Consider the following 15,574-nt stretch of genomic DNA (forward strand, 5'->3'; position numbering starts at 1 on the left):
AGCACCATTTGTTGAAACAATTTTTCTTACCTTTGCTCCTTTACCAAAGATCAGTTAACTATATTCTGGACTTTCTAACTGTTCATCTGCTCCATTTCTCCATTACAGTAGCTTTATCGAAAGTCGTGAAGTTGAGTCACGTCAGTCCTCTGACTTTGCTCTTCTTCAGTATTGTGTTGGCTATTCTGGGTCGTTTGCTTTTCCATATAAACTTTAACATTGATTTTTCAGGGTCCACAAAATACACTGGTGGTATTTTGATTGGGATCGCACTGAATGTATAAGTCAAATTGAGAATGGACATCTTAACGATAATTGAGTTTTCTGTCTGCGGGCGTGGAATAGCTTCCCATTTATTTAGATGTTCTCTGATTTGTTTTATCAGTTTTATAGTTTTCCTTCTATAGGTCTTGGACATATATTTTAAATATATACTTTAACGTTTCTCTTTCTTTTTGGAGTTAATCTGAATAGTTTTTTCTTTTTAATTTCAAACTCCCGTTATTCATTGCTGGTGTATAAGAACACAATTGACTTTTGTATATTAACCTAGTATCTTGCAACTTTGTTCTAATCATTTATTAGTTCCAGGAGTTTTTTGGGTCTGTTCTTTGGCATTTCCTATACAATCATGTTATCTGAAGATAAAGTCAATTTTATTTCTTCTTCTACATTCTGTATATCTTTTCTTTCTTTTCTTCTCTTTTTGTATTACTTAGACTCCTAGCATGATATTGAACAGGAACAAAAAGAGGGGACATTTTTCCTGGTCTTGATCTTAGGAGAGGACATCTAGTTTCTCTTCACTAAGTATGATGTTAACTATAGGTTTTTTTGTTAGTTTTTTGTAGCTGTATGTTATTAAGTTGAAGAAATTCCCCATCTATTGGGGCACCTGGGTGGCTCAGTGGGTTAAAGCCTCTGCCTTCAGCTCAGGTCATGATCCCAGGGTCCTGGGATCGAGCCCCGCGTCGGGCTCTCTGCTCCGCAGGGAGCCTGCTTCCTCCTCTCTCTCTCTCTCTCTCTCTCTGCCTACTTGTGATCTCTGTCTGTCAAATAAATAAATAAAATCTTTAAAAAAAAAAAAGAAATTCCCCATCTATTCCTAGTTCACTGAGAGTTTTTTTTTTTAATTCATTTATTTGACAGAGATCACAAGTAGGCAGAGAGGTAGGCAGAGAGAGAGGAGGAAGCAGGCTCCCAGCTGAGCAGAGCCCAATGCGGGGCTCGATCCCAGGACCCTGAGATCATGACCTGAGCCTGAACCCACTGAGCCACCCAGGTGCCCCATTCACTGGGAGTTTTTAATCATGAATGGGTGTTGAATTTTTGTCAAATATTTTTTCTGCATTTATTTATATAATCATAGGATTTTTTTAAATTATTGATCTTTAACCTATTAATGTGAGGGGTCATGTTAATTGATTTTTTAAAAAAGATTTTATTTATCTAAGAGAGGGCGAGGAAATTAGGAGAGAGAGAGCACAAGCATCAGGGAAGGGCAGAGGGAAAGAGAGAAGCAGACTCCCCATTGAGCAGGGAGTCCCAGGACTCCAGGATCATGACCTGAGCCAACGGTAGGTGCTTAACTAACTGAGCCACTGAGGCATCCCTCACATTAATTGATTTTTGAGAAGTGAACCAACCTTGCATACCTTGAACAAATCCAACTTGGTCATGGTGCATAATTTCTTTTATACATTGTCAGATTTGAGTTGATAATATTTTGTTGAGGATTTTGCATCTATGCTAATGAGTGATATTGATGTTTTGTTTTCCTTTCTTGTAATGGCTTTATCTGGTTTTTATTTTAGAGTAATACTATCCTGATAGAATGAGTTAGGAAGTGTTCCCTCTGCCTCTATTTTCATAAGAGATTGTACAGAACTAATATCATTTCTTCCTTGTTTGGTGGAATTCACCAATAAAACCATTAAGACCTAGTGCTTTAACCTTTTTGGAAGGTTATTCATTATTGACTTGATTGATTTAACAGAAATGGGCCTCCTCAGATTATTTCTTTTTGTGTGAGTTTTGCTAGATTGTGTCTTTCACAGAATTGGTTAATCACTCTTTCACATGTTCTGTTTCTAAACTGTATATCTACTTTTAGATGGCATATTTCAGAATTTGTGTGTGTGTGTGTGTGTGTGTGTTTTCTTCTACTAAATGGTGGAGTTCCTGAGAGTATAGACCATGTTTTAAAATTTTGTATCACAAAACTTCACAGTGACTGAGATATTTCATGGAAGCTGAATGAGATGACCCGAAATTCTTCAAAATATCAAATGCATTTAAGAAATACTATATATGATAACACCACAGCTATAAGAAGAAGAACATGAGATTTTTAAATAAATGTCATAATTTTTTTTATTTTACAAAGGACTAATCTACCTAGTCCTTTTAACTGGTTTGATTTTGTGGCGAATTCTACTGTTGAACTGTAGTCTCCCTTTACCGTTCAAGAAAAGGTTGACCGACAGCAAGTCATAGAAATCTAAAATTAAAGGATTTTAATCTAAAATGATGACATTTGTCATCGAAGTGGGTATTAATACAATTATAAGAATGTGATCCACCCCTTCCCCTATTTCTAGAAATCATCCATTGCATAAAACCAAACACACCTGAGTAGAGACAATAACCATATAACCCGAGCCCCACTGGGGAGAACTGATGATTAAAAATTACGAAACAGGAAGTGAGACTTATAATTTAAACTTCTTCTTTGTCTTTGGCTATGATTAAATATTATGTTCAGGACAAAGAATGAGCTGATGGGTCTCTTTAATCTCTGCTCTGATCTGCTCACTGCTATTGTGTAACTAAGGTACCTTGTGTTCCCCAAAGGGTGAGGCCCCGGGCTGCTTCCTTCAGACCCCGTGTTTAGATGGCTCGCAAGCCCTCAAGTGCTACATCCACTGAGGCTCAGTGTTGCATTTCATTGATGTGTTCAGGCTCTTTTGGTCAGAGAAACTGAAGCATAAACATTGCGCTTACAAGTCCGGGTCACGGAGCGGTTTTTGGTCATTGAGCTGCCCAACCAGGTTATTAGGGAATAAGATTTTAGCAGCAGCAGCAAGCTGTCTACATGAGATCCGATCCTAGACATTTTGCATGTGTTTAACACTCTGTGAATGTATTTTTAAGATTTTTGATGATGGTGGTAAACAATCAGATTTCCTCATGAAGTTGACTCATGTTATTTCCAATCAAATTTATCACATTATTTACCTGCATTTCTTCTCTATAGTCCATGAAGTTTGCTTTTGTGTAACAGTGGGTTATTTTTAATAATCCGTGCATGTTGAAAAATGTTTACTTCCAGTATTTTATGAAATAGTAGTGATCTCTGTGGGCTTGGTACCAGAGTAAAATGTGTGCAATTCCCCAGTTGCAAAGCTACAGTGGATAAATTAGGATATAAGTTTGATTACTAACGTGGTTGTTCATGTAGTGTGTGATATTTGCATGACTGCTTAACCAGTTTGGTTCTTGATTTCCATTACTATAAACTGGAAAAAATGTTATGCCACAATTTTAATGCTCACAGAGACCTTTGATATTTTTCAACAAAATATCTGCGCCAAGGGTTTTGTTGCCATTAAACACGTATTTAGTAATAACAGGTAAGTTTGACATGAGGCTTTTAAAAAGAAACTAATTGAATGGGGGTTTTTGCCTTAAATTTTGAATGCTTATAAATTTAACATTTCTCCACTTGTATGATATGGATATTTGTGTCCTTTCTCCTCAGATCTTTATAAAAAATGAGTGTAGCACTTTCTTACAGTTGGATCATAAAGTATTTATATCCTTCTGCATACTGAAGTTTTATTGTCATGAAAAAGATTTTCTTAGCAGTGTGTAACATCTCCCAGTGCTATGACACATGTTGACGTGGACCATATGTGCTGCCTTTTTCTTTTTTCTTTTTCTTTTCTTTTTTTTAATATAAGGAGCCATGTTGAGGAAACTGCACCATACAATGGCCTTTGTGAGTTTATTTTGAAACTTAAAACTGATGCTTTTTTTGTTTTGTTTTATTATTTTCAGGGATACCATGTATTCTAGAACCATAGCTAGTTTGTATAAATTGATACAGTGTATCATTTGTTCTCAAAATGAGCACACCTGATAGTATGTTCTTAGACTGAGAGGACTACACAGTGTTCTTGAAATGGCAGTATGGAAACCTATGACCAATTATTTCTTTATTTTCAGACTTGAATTCTTTCCACTTCAATAGAATCAAATTTTTGTTCCCATCTTGGGCAACTGCTTGAATGACTTGAAATCCAGCCCATCCAAAACTCTATTTATTTCTGCCTCACCTCTATGCCCTGAGAACCTATCACTCTCCTGCATGTTATATCTTAGTTAAGAGCCTCAGTAGCTGCACAGTTGTCCCAGTTACACACTTCCTGGGAGTCCTATGGATATGTCTTCTTCCACAAGCCCTACATCATCTTGTCTTCAAATCCAAATCGTCCTTTTTTTCTCTCAAATATAGTGCCTCCCCTCAATCCTCTGGCTTGGGTCATATCCTTACCGCCACTCTCCTGGATGATTACAACAGTGTCCCAAGTGTTTCAGTCTCCACGCCACTCTGTGATTCTAAGAGCACAAATGTGATCATATCACTTCCTGGGAGAAACATCTGTTGCCCCTTGATGCTCCATTACATAGAACAGTGTTATAAAAATGATAGGTTGCAAGCTCTTAATAAACAGTGAGTTAAATTAGTGACTTGCATTGAACTTTTAAGAATTTAAGAAGAAATAAAATAGAATTCATCACATTTTGTAAGGGTATTGTTTTGTGAAAGTGTGCTCTGGTTGTATTTATCCATATAAACGTGCATGTGTTTGGGTATTGCTTTATGTAAAATGTATGTCCAACCCTGGGTTATAGTCATGAAAGTTTGGAAGGCCATTGTAGAAAGCATAAAGTTCAAACTTTTTTTTTTTAAAGATTTTATTTATTTATTTGACAGACAGAGATCACAAGCAGGCAGAGAGGCAGGCAGAGAGAGCGGAGGAAGCAGGCTCCTTGCTGAACAGAGAGCCCGATGCGGGGCTCGATCCCAGGACCCTGAGATCATGACCTGAGCCGAAGGCAGTGGCTTAACCCACTGAGCCACCCAGGTGCCCCAAAGTTCAAACTTTTAATTAGGGCATGCAGCTTCTTTTATAATCTGCCTCGTTAATCCTTCTACCCTCTTGTCCAGCCAACTCTTCAGAAAAGCCTATGCCAACTTTCACTTGAGGAACTCATTCTGTTTCCCTTGCATGATCTTTGCTTTTATGCAGACTAGTTCCATTAAGTGAAGTACCAGTTCTCAGACTTTTTTGGTCTCAGGATCCCTTTAAATTCTGACAGTATTTTTTTTTAAGATTTTATTGATTTACTTATTTATTGAAGAGAGAGTGCATGACAGTGCAAGCCGGGGGAGGAAAGAGGGAGGAGACTCTCAAACAGACTCTGTGCAGGGGTGGAGCTCCATGTGGGGCTTGATCCCACACCCCGAGATCAGGACCCACACAGGAAACCAAGAGTCTGGCACCTAACTGACTGAGCCACCCAGGTGCCCCTGAAAGTATTCTTTAAATACCTACAAAGAGCCTTTGTTTATATGGACTATAGCCTATATCTACTGATATAGAACATACTAGAAACTACAATGGAGAACGCAAAAATATATGCATCAGTTTATTTAAAGTAATAACAAACCTATTGTATGTTGTCCTAAGTAGTAAATTTTTGTGAAAAATAACTGTATTTTCCCAAACAAATAAAATAGAAGAGTGACATTGTTTTGCAGTTTTGTAAATCTCTTTAATTTGGCTTGATCAAAACCAGACACATTCTCATATCTGCTTCTACAGTCTGTTGTGATGTTTTGTTTAGTTGAAGGATTTGAAGAAAATCCAGACTCTAACAGAGATGTAGTTGGTAAAGGATTGAGTATTTTAATAAACTTTTTGGATGATTGTGTAGATATTCTTTAATACTACACCAAAACTCAACAAGCGGTAATTTATAGTGCAGATCCAGAATCCTATCAATTAACTTCTCATAGTCTATGACATTAAAATAAGTGTTCTGTCTTGTTTGTGCTTTGAATGGATTTTTATGCATGCCTGATTTTGTAATATTGTGTACTAGCCATTTGGGAAATATTGGTTATTTGAATGATATGTAGATACTCTGATGGTTTATCAGTTTCATTAAATAATACCACATTGGTTAGTATTGCTATGGATAGCATCAAGTAAGTCTTTAAGTATCGAGAAGCTGGAAAGTTTTCCAAAATTTTAATTTTCACATAAAGCTCAAATTTTATGATTGGCAACTAATACTGTTGTTTGTTTCCTTTGAAATGTCATACAACTGAATCAGTTTCATGGAACTGTGTAGCATGTGATACATTTGAATTACTGTAGTTCGTCTGTCAGTGATTCTTTAAGGTAAAAATGGTGTTCCACAAGATCAGCAAAACTCCAGCATCATACAAGTGTTTTTCCTTGAAACAACCGCTGATCTACAGGATAGCAGAAGTGTTTTATGTGTACTGCTCCATTTCATCACATAGAGTATTAAAAAGGCACATATAGAAAGGTGATTTTTAAAAATTAATAATTTTTTATTTTTTCAAGGTTATTCTTTTTTTATGCTCATTTATTTATTTATTTTAATTTTATTTTATTTTTTCAATGTTCCAAGATTCATTGTTTATGCACCACACCCAGTGCTCCATGCAATACGTGCCCTCCTTAATACCCACCACCAGGCTCACCCATCCCCCCACTCCCCTCCCCTCCAAAACCCTCAGTTTGTTCCTCAGAGTCCACAGTCTCTCAGGCTTCATCTCCTCCTCCAATTTCCCCCAATTCACTTTTCCTTTCCTTCTCCTAGTGTCCTCCGTGTTATTCCTTATGTTCCACAAGTAAGTGAAACCATATAATAATTGACTCTCTCTGCTTGACTATTTCACTCAGCATCATCTCCTCCAGTCCCGTCCATGTTGAAACAGAAGTTGGGTATTCATCCTTCCTGATGGAGGCGTCATACTCTGTTGTATGTGCATATATACATATCTTCTTTATCCATTCGTCTGCTGAAGGGCATCTCGGCTCTTTCCACAGTTTAGTGACTGTGGCCATTGCTGCTATGAACACTGGGGTACAGATGGCCCTTCTGTTCACTACGTCTGTATTATCAAGGATATTCTTAAGCAAATCTGGCATCTCCTCCTCCTCGGCACCACATTTCCTTTGCTCATGAAGTCTTGCAGGTGGGGGCTGAGTCTTATTTCTTCATCACCCTACGATGACTCGTAGATATCAGGACTTATTAATGAACAGCAAGCTTGTTCACCCTGTTCTGTATATTGGGTTTTGTCTCTCTCTCCCTCTCTCTCTCTCTCTCTCTCTCTCTCTCTCTCTCACACACACACACACACACACACACACACACACTTTATTAGTTTTGTCTTTCTAGAGAATTCTGACTGATAAAGTTGAGTTATCCACATTTGTGGTCTTCTATGAGTCCGAGGAATAAGATGCTGTCCTGTAGGTTCTCTAGTCCTTGACGCTGCCAGGCTTGGGCTCAGAGAAGGCAAAATGATGTAACGTTTTCAGATGACAGTGTAGATTTCAAAGCACTTGCACATTTGTGCGTAAGTAACTCTCTCTAGAAGTAATCGAATGAGCGCTAGGGATCCATGGGGAAAAGAAAATATGTTGAACTACATGGACCCTGGTGAAAAGGAAGTAACTGGTGGGAGAGTAACCAGGAGAGAGGGCCCTGTTATGAGAGGAGTCGTGTCCCTCCCTCCCTGACCAATATGTTGAATCTCTAAACCTCAGTAACTCGAAAGGTGACTATATTTAGATATAGGGCCTTTAAAGAGGTGATTTACTTAAAACGAGGCCACGAGGGCAGACCCAAACCCACTGTAAGTGCTCTCTTTGTAAGAAGAGGAGATTTGGACATATAGGGAGTACACTAGGGGTACACATGGAGGAAAGACCATGTGAGGACACAGAGCAAAGGCAGCCATCGGCAAGTCAGGAAGAGCCTCAGGAGAATCAAAGCTGCTGACATCTCGCCTTGAACTTCTGGTCTCCAGAGCTGTGAGAAAGGGAATTCCTGTTGTGGGAGCCACCCAGTCTGGGCTATTTTGTTAGGGTAGCTCTAGCAACTAATATAGACCCCAAGGGCCACTGATGACTTCTCAACTCTGCCTAGGGCTTCACATGGTTTTGGTGGGTCAGACATTTCTGTCCATCCAGAGGCCAAGACAGTGGATCTCAAGAACTTTCTTGGATATGCTGGACTCCCTCATCTCTGACTAGCTTAAGAGAGGCCAGGCTGAGCTGCTATTGGCACTGAAGCAGGAGGGTACTCTGACACCGCTTCCAAGAGCCCCAGGGTGACATACTACATTTGCGGCGGTCCTGCCTGGGTCTCTGCCCATCCACTGCTGGAGCTCCAGAAAAGTCTAGTCAGTTCAGGCGGTGAACATCTCCTATAACCTAGTGGTATTTTTCGTCCTACTATTTCAGAGGCCACTTTTTTCATCACCTGGAAAATGCATTATCGACGTCTGTTTTGAATAGCTAAGTAGATTTATAAAATTACAGTTTTTAAAAATGTCACTAATCATGAGATGGTATAATACAACTATCAAAAATGCACGAGTGAGTGATTACTTGTCTAGTGCTCTGCAGTTTTCATGGTAATTATATGGTGATGATCAGATTAATATTGTAGCTTATACTTCTATTTTTTGTCGTGAACCACATGCCATTCCGAGCTCTTTACAGACTTAGAAGTCCTTTGACATAGACTATCTCATCTGGCTCTTATAATAAAACTAAGTTGGGCAAGGCAGATATGAGCCCCATTTTGCAGATGAGAAAATTAAAACTTAAGAAAATTCAGTGATTTTTCTCAAGGTCACCCTGCTGATAAATGACAAAGCTTGAAGCATAATCCAATGCTTCAGATTCCTAAATTAGCTCCTTTTCCAAACCACTTATCTTGTAAGTGGCATAAAATATTTTACATTACGACATATATATGTAATACAACTTGCAGTACGTATAAAATCATGAGCAAGCAAGCATGCTTTTCTTTGCCTCTTTAGGTCTGAAACAGATGTGAGAATCAGTAAGATAAGGAAAATGGCATTTGCTACCCTAAAAGACCACTGACTTTCAGCCCTTGCAGGAAGGGCTGGAATTAAAGAACGGACACCAAGAAGCACCTGCTTCTGACACCAGGAGCTGTACAGATTGGGGAACAGAGTAAAACTGAGCTGGAACTTAAGCAACATGGGAATGTTAAGCCAATGTAAGAATAACACAAAAATTGTAAACTTGGATCTGAGCAAATCAGGAAGAATATAAAGGGAAGCTATAACATGAAACAAAGAGACTAGGAAAACTTTTTCTTTCATTTACTTATTTCATTGGTAAGATGAATTCGATTTATAGGAGGCACAAAATGCCCCCCCCGGCAAAAAAAAAAAAGAGTTATGCCTTTGAGACAGAGAAGAAAGAGGGTAATATATGTCTGTGGAAAATGTTTGGCTCTAGCATACATCAATATGTCCTTTCAGATATAAACTATGTCAGTTTCTATACTCAGATTTCATTCCTAACCACAGGAAAAGTCCCTCCTGAGGGAAGGGCTTAAATCTAAACATGACAAAGGGAAGAGATGGGTAAAGAACACTTGTTAAATGCAGTGATTTCCTCCCCGAAGGCGCACTCCTGAGCAAATTTGAGATCACTCTTCCAGCAAAAGGGCAGTAGCGTAAATAGTAAACAGACATAGATCTTAGTGTTTGTTTCTAATAATTAGAAAATATTATCATAATACCTTCTGGTGATTTCAGTATCTGGGGTGGGATAGCCCCTACCCTGCTCGTAAAGACACTTGGGAAGCAAAGTTGCGTTATTGCTTAACCCAAACCTTGATGAACTAATTAAGGCTGCCGACAAAAAGAGACGGGAGGGGGGGGGGACTTCTCTGATTATCGTCACTCCATAATTACTAGTATTTTCCATAACCTGGGCAACTCGGCTGTCTAAGAAACGAAGTCCAGCTGAAACTGAACCTTCAAAAGTTTTCCTTCTACAGTTTTTTTTTTTTTTTCCAAGGCCCAGTGCAGGCTCTCTGTCATACTAAAGTTCCTCCTGGATGTCTGGAAAAAGTCTTAGAGCCTGGGAGACATTCCAAAGTATGTGCAGTGACCATTGCCACAGGCGCGAACTTCTTAATGTATTTTGCAGAAATCACCATCACGATGCAATTGATTACTGTCTGAAGCGATTTTTTTTCCTTTTTCAAAATAGCAAGCCGCTAAAATATGCTTTTTTATATTTTATGACATCCTTAAGTATCTCATGTGGACTGAATATGACTGGAGAAAGCTGCTGCTCGAGTTTGTCACATGATGTCTAGTTTAAACAAAAAAAATTGTTTTTTTAATTGTTTTTTAAATTGATGGGTTAGTTGAATGGAAAAAAGAAAAACTCTAGATCTATGGAGGCTAACCAGACCAAGTTGTATACTCATTACTAAAATTTGAGTTTCTGTCCAGTTCTGCTGTAGATACTGAAGTAAGGTCAGAAGAAAACTGTGAAGAAATGGCTTTATGAGGAACAGGTGGAAATTGAAGAGCAAATGGAATCTGCAGCTTTACGAGTCTGTCTGCCGTCTGAGGATGGTACTGGGCTAGGGGAGGAGGTTGGAGCGCTTGTCGAACTGTTTCTGCGTAATTGAGAGGAAATTGTTCACAATCTTTGATTTTGTTTATTCATTGCAGTGTAGCCGAGGAGTGGACTTGTAGCGAATGGTGGTTCGGTTCGTATTCATGACGTGCAGACAGTTGTAGCAGAAGTGTTGCCTGGCTTAATCTAATGTCACGGAGAGAAAGTCTGATGACTTGGAGAAGGGAAGGGGCAGGGAGGGTATTGGAAACATAATAAAGAAAAGACAGTAGGGATGTCAATCAGGAGCTTTTTCGTTCTTGTTTTCACGGGACCTTCCATATTCTGGCTTGACGTTGGGAGGCTCCTCGGGTCCCGTATCCGTCACATCTCAGCGGACAGCAGACTGGGGCTGATCCCTGCTGCTGCAGGATTCCTCCCTGACAGTGACTCATGGGAACCAAGTTCAGAGGTTCTGATGCTCTTGAATAGAGGCTGGTGTGTGTCTTTTACTGTTGTGCAGACACAGAAGAGATATTGCGTATGGTATAAAGCAGCTGTGCAGAGCAGTCGGCCACTCCCTGTCTCTAAACAAGGCCCACCCCAGCGACCGTCTGCTCGTCCAGGGGCATCACATTTGGAGTATTTCAGGTCTGTTTCACGTATATTCGTCCTTTGTCTACGGTGCACAGGTGACCCCAGGAAGGGGTCTGCGATGCTACGGGTATGCGGGACACATTCGTGTCTGACTGGCTCAGGAGAGGCTGGGCTGAGCGAAGCCCAGACCTTTTATTTTCTATTGTCATGGGAGACTAAAAAGGAAACAGTAAATTTGTACACTCAACTTATGGTCTTAGGAATTATTTATTAACATCATAAATACATAAAACAGGATAATCAGATAATTCCAATCCAGCAAAACACATGATTCCAGAATGGTAGAAGGCTCCCTCGCCAGACCATACTGACGGCGAGAGAGCATCTCACTTCTTTACCTTCTGACGTGTTCATACCTCACCTGCGCATCCAGGCCTCCTTCCATATGAAATCGTGACCTTTTGGCCTTGGAACAAAACTTAGAGACCATACAGTCAAACATCTTTTTTTTTTTTTTGATCAGTAAGAGAAACTAAGGCCATGAAAGATTAGCTGAGTCGCCCCGGGTCCATTAACTGGAGGAAGAAGATGTGAATCTCATGAGGCCGGTTTTGCAGCCTCCCAAGTCCAGGATTCTTTTCCCTCTTGCTGTCCGCTTCACGTAATCCAGCTTCCCCTGAAGGACGGGAAAGCAGCAGCAGCTCCGTGGTCATCCGTGCCGGGCAGTGACCGCTTTTAGAGGGAGCCTGCTTTGCATGAACTCGCTACGCTTCAGGCCAGCAGAGCTCGAACTGTCGGGCCAGTCTTGCTTCACTCTGCACCTGCTCCAGGAATGACATCCTGTAGAAACCACTTGGACCTGGTGAGTTAAGAGGCATTGTGAGAAGAGGGCACAAGCTGGGTGGCATTTGGGGTTCCTGATAATATTGTATCTTGGCTGGTGCTGGTTACGTAGGAATATTTGGTTTGCAAGGATTCTGTGAGCTGCGCATTTCTGGACACTTTGGGAAAGTTTAACAAATTTTACAGAACAATTGAAAACTCATTGTTACAGCAGGTTGGCATCAAAGAGATTACATACCTCTAGAAATTATTTTGCAAAGTCAGTTTTTAAAATTTAAAACAATATATTAAACAAAACAGTCATCGTGGTTTGGTATAACCAGAGTTTTTACTGTAAAGCTAATTTAATCTACTCCTTCAGGTAGAAGGTAATTCTGGAGCCTGGGTCTTTTCCTTCATACTTTGTAACTACTTAAAAAGAATCATTTAATGGGGAGCCTGGGTGGCTCAATGGGTTAAGCCTCTGCCTTTGGCTCAGGTCATGATCCCAGGGTGCAGGGATCGAGCCCCGCATCAGGCTCCCTGCTCAGCGGGGAGTCTGCTTCTCTCTCTCCCTCAGTCCCTCCCTCTTCCTGCTTGGGCTCTCTCTCTCGTTCTCACTTTCTCTCAAAGAAATCTTAAAATACTCACTTAAAAACAAAAGCTATTAGATGTTTACTATGTCTTCACACTATAGAAATTATTCTAAATTAGAGGTAACTCAAAGCCGTTTATCTAATCTTCATTAGAGTGTATAATAATTGTCACTTGAACTTTTAAGAAGCATGTTCAGTAACTGATTTGTGTGATTGATGCTTGAGATTGTGTGTGTGTGTGTGTGCACGCGTGCGTGCATGTGTGTGTTTGCACGTACATTTGCCCAAGGAGGTAAGTTCCAGTTATAAGAAAGAAACATTTATTGACAGGAATTAATCATTTGTCTCTACTTTGACCTTGAGTGTCTCTGAGTAACTTTAACCTTTAAACTTAGAGACCGAGAAGAAAAAACTTTCAGCTTCAAATATAATCCGATAAGGTGAAGCCTTTGTCTGTCACTGTGGTTTATGCTCAGATTTCAAGTCCAGGATAAACCAGGCTTCCCATCTAAGCAATTCCCCTCTATAATTAGGGATGTAATTAGGTAGCGGTGGATTCTGAAGATGACATTAAAGCGTCACTCGGCTACTGGAAAGCCATCCTTTATCATTTTCCCCCACCAGCTCATTTCCAAGATTCTCAAGAATCTCACTTTATTAATTGAGGTGACACATCTGTGATTATTTGTTCCAACGGAAATGGACTCCTTCCAAGCAGAAGTGTTCTGGTTAGGATTAGAGAGCACAAGCGCCCTCCCCCCAAGGTGATACTTGGAGCTGTCCCGACAGCATCCTTACACCCATCCTCATAAATCACCACAGAAACAGGGAGAGCCAGAGACTCCTTTCCGAGCTTGAGAGCTCCCGCTGTATCTTCTCGGGCTGCTGGTCCTCCCGCTTACGAGAGCAGCAGTGCGCAAGGCACTTCCAGAGGCCGGCAGCCCCGGCGATGGGTGCGACGCCCGTGCCTGGTGTGGCTCGGACCTGCCAGCTAACGGGGCTCAGTCCTTCAATCTCCGAGATGTTCGAGAGCCCAGGCGGCTCCTTTGGTGTCGAAGCCGTTGCTGCTTCAGCAGGACAAAGCTTTAAACACGCCGGAGACCTCCTTTCTGTTAGAGATGAGTTGTCGGGTTGAATTTCGGTTTCCCACTTCATTTTCTTCTGCTCATGGCCTATTACACATCACCTGTTCGTTTTGTTTTCATTCTGTCATTTCTGTGTCCTAATTTTGTTTCTGAAAATTCAACTCTTATTTTAGAATATACTGTATGCCAGAGGCAGTATTCCATTCCCCCATGGCTTTTTTTCCTCATAGCCCATCAACGAAATTTTATTTTATTGTTGAGTATTCCTTGAGAAAGATTCTGAGGGAGAGAGCCAAATCTCTTTAAAGAAATGTGTGAGGTGTGGGTGGTGCAGGGGGGGGGGGGCGGTTCACAGTGAGTGCATTTGGGAAAATACACAGACTACCCGTCTTTATAGGTTTTTTGTCATTTTTTATTTTATTTTTTTTAAAGATTTTATTTATTCATTTGACAGACAGACATCGCAAGTAGGCAAAGAGGCAGGCAGAGAGAGGAGGAAGCAGGCTCCCTGCTGACCAGAGAGCCCGATGCAGGACTCGATCCTAGGACCCTGGGATCATGACCTGAGCCGAAGGCAGAGGCTTTAACCCACTGAGCCACCCAGGTGCCCCTTTTTGTCATATTTTAAACTAGAATGGTCAAAAACTATATATTTCCTAATTATAATAAACTAGTCTTTAGTGAATAATATTTTATAATTTTTCAGCATCTTTTTAGATAATGGACTGGGAAAAATTTCTAGATTTTTTTTTTAAAGATTTAATTTATTTGACACAGATCACAAGTAGGCGGGGGTGGGGGGTGGGGAAGCAGGGCTTCCCATCCAGCAGAGACCCTGATGTGGGGCTCGATCCCCGGACCCCGAGATCACGACCTGAGCTAAAGGCAGAGGCTTAACCCACTGAACCATCCAGGTGCCCCTAGAGTATTTTTATTAATGCTGAGGGATGTTGTAGACAATAAGTATAACATCTGGTTATCTGCTTGATTGAAATCGAAATGATTTCTGCATGTTTGAGGGCATCAGAGGTGTCCTCGAACCTCTGAAGTTTGTGTTCTGTAGACATAACAGTAGTTGCGAACCATTACAGAGGGACCTCAGTGCGCAATCAAGTAGTAGGAGAGTGAAAAAAAAAAAAGAACAATAGCATATTGAATTCTACTTAAAAAGAGGAGTTAAAAAGAAACCAACTGTGTAGCCCAACCAGAATGAAGGAGTGAGATTCATAGAAATACTAAATAATTGGATATTTTGGCTTTGGACTAAGCACATGAAGAAATTTAAAAAGTGAGGGAACTGAGTTTTGTTACTCTAGTAATATTCATTAATCTGAATGAGGGTTAAAAGGGCTGAGCATTGGGGCGCCTGGGTGGCTCAGCGGGTTAAAGCCGCTGCCTTCGGCTCAGGTCATAATCCCAGGGTCCTGGGATCGAGCCCCACGTCGGGATCTCTGCTCGGCGGGGAGCCTGCTTCCTCCTCTCTCTCTGCCTGCCTCTCTGCCTACTTGTGATTTCTGTCAAATAAATAAATAAAATCTTTAAAAAAAAAAGGGGGGGCTGAGGAATTGATGTAACTTCTGGGTTCATTGTAACAAGCCAAAGAGCGCAAATTGTGGCAATTTTTTTGCTGGCAAAACCTGATTTGCACTAATATGAAGTTATTCATAATCTTCATATATCCCACTTAATGTGATTTTTGAGCTATTTTACTGTGAAAACACTTCGTGTGGGCTTTGCAGCCGAT

General features: G+C 40.4%; 1 protein-coding gene across 8 annotated transcripts in view; it reads left to right on the plus strand.

The window, feature by feature from the left end:
* DNM3 (dynamin 3) overlaps positions 1-15,574 on the plus strand; it is a 553,426-nt gene that overhangs the window by 355,099 nt on the left and 182,753 nt on the right. The gene's annotated exons all lie outside the window — the stretch shown is intronic.

The sequence above is a fragment of the Lutra lutra genome, chromosome 15 (assembly GCF_902655055.1).
Source record: "Lutra lutra chromosome 15, mLutLut1.2, whole genome shotgun sequence".
Lineage (NCBI taxonomy): Eukaryota > Metazoa > Chordata > Mammalia > Carnivora > Mustelidae > Lutra > Lutra lutra.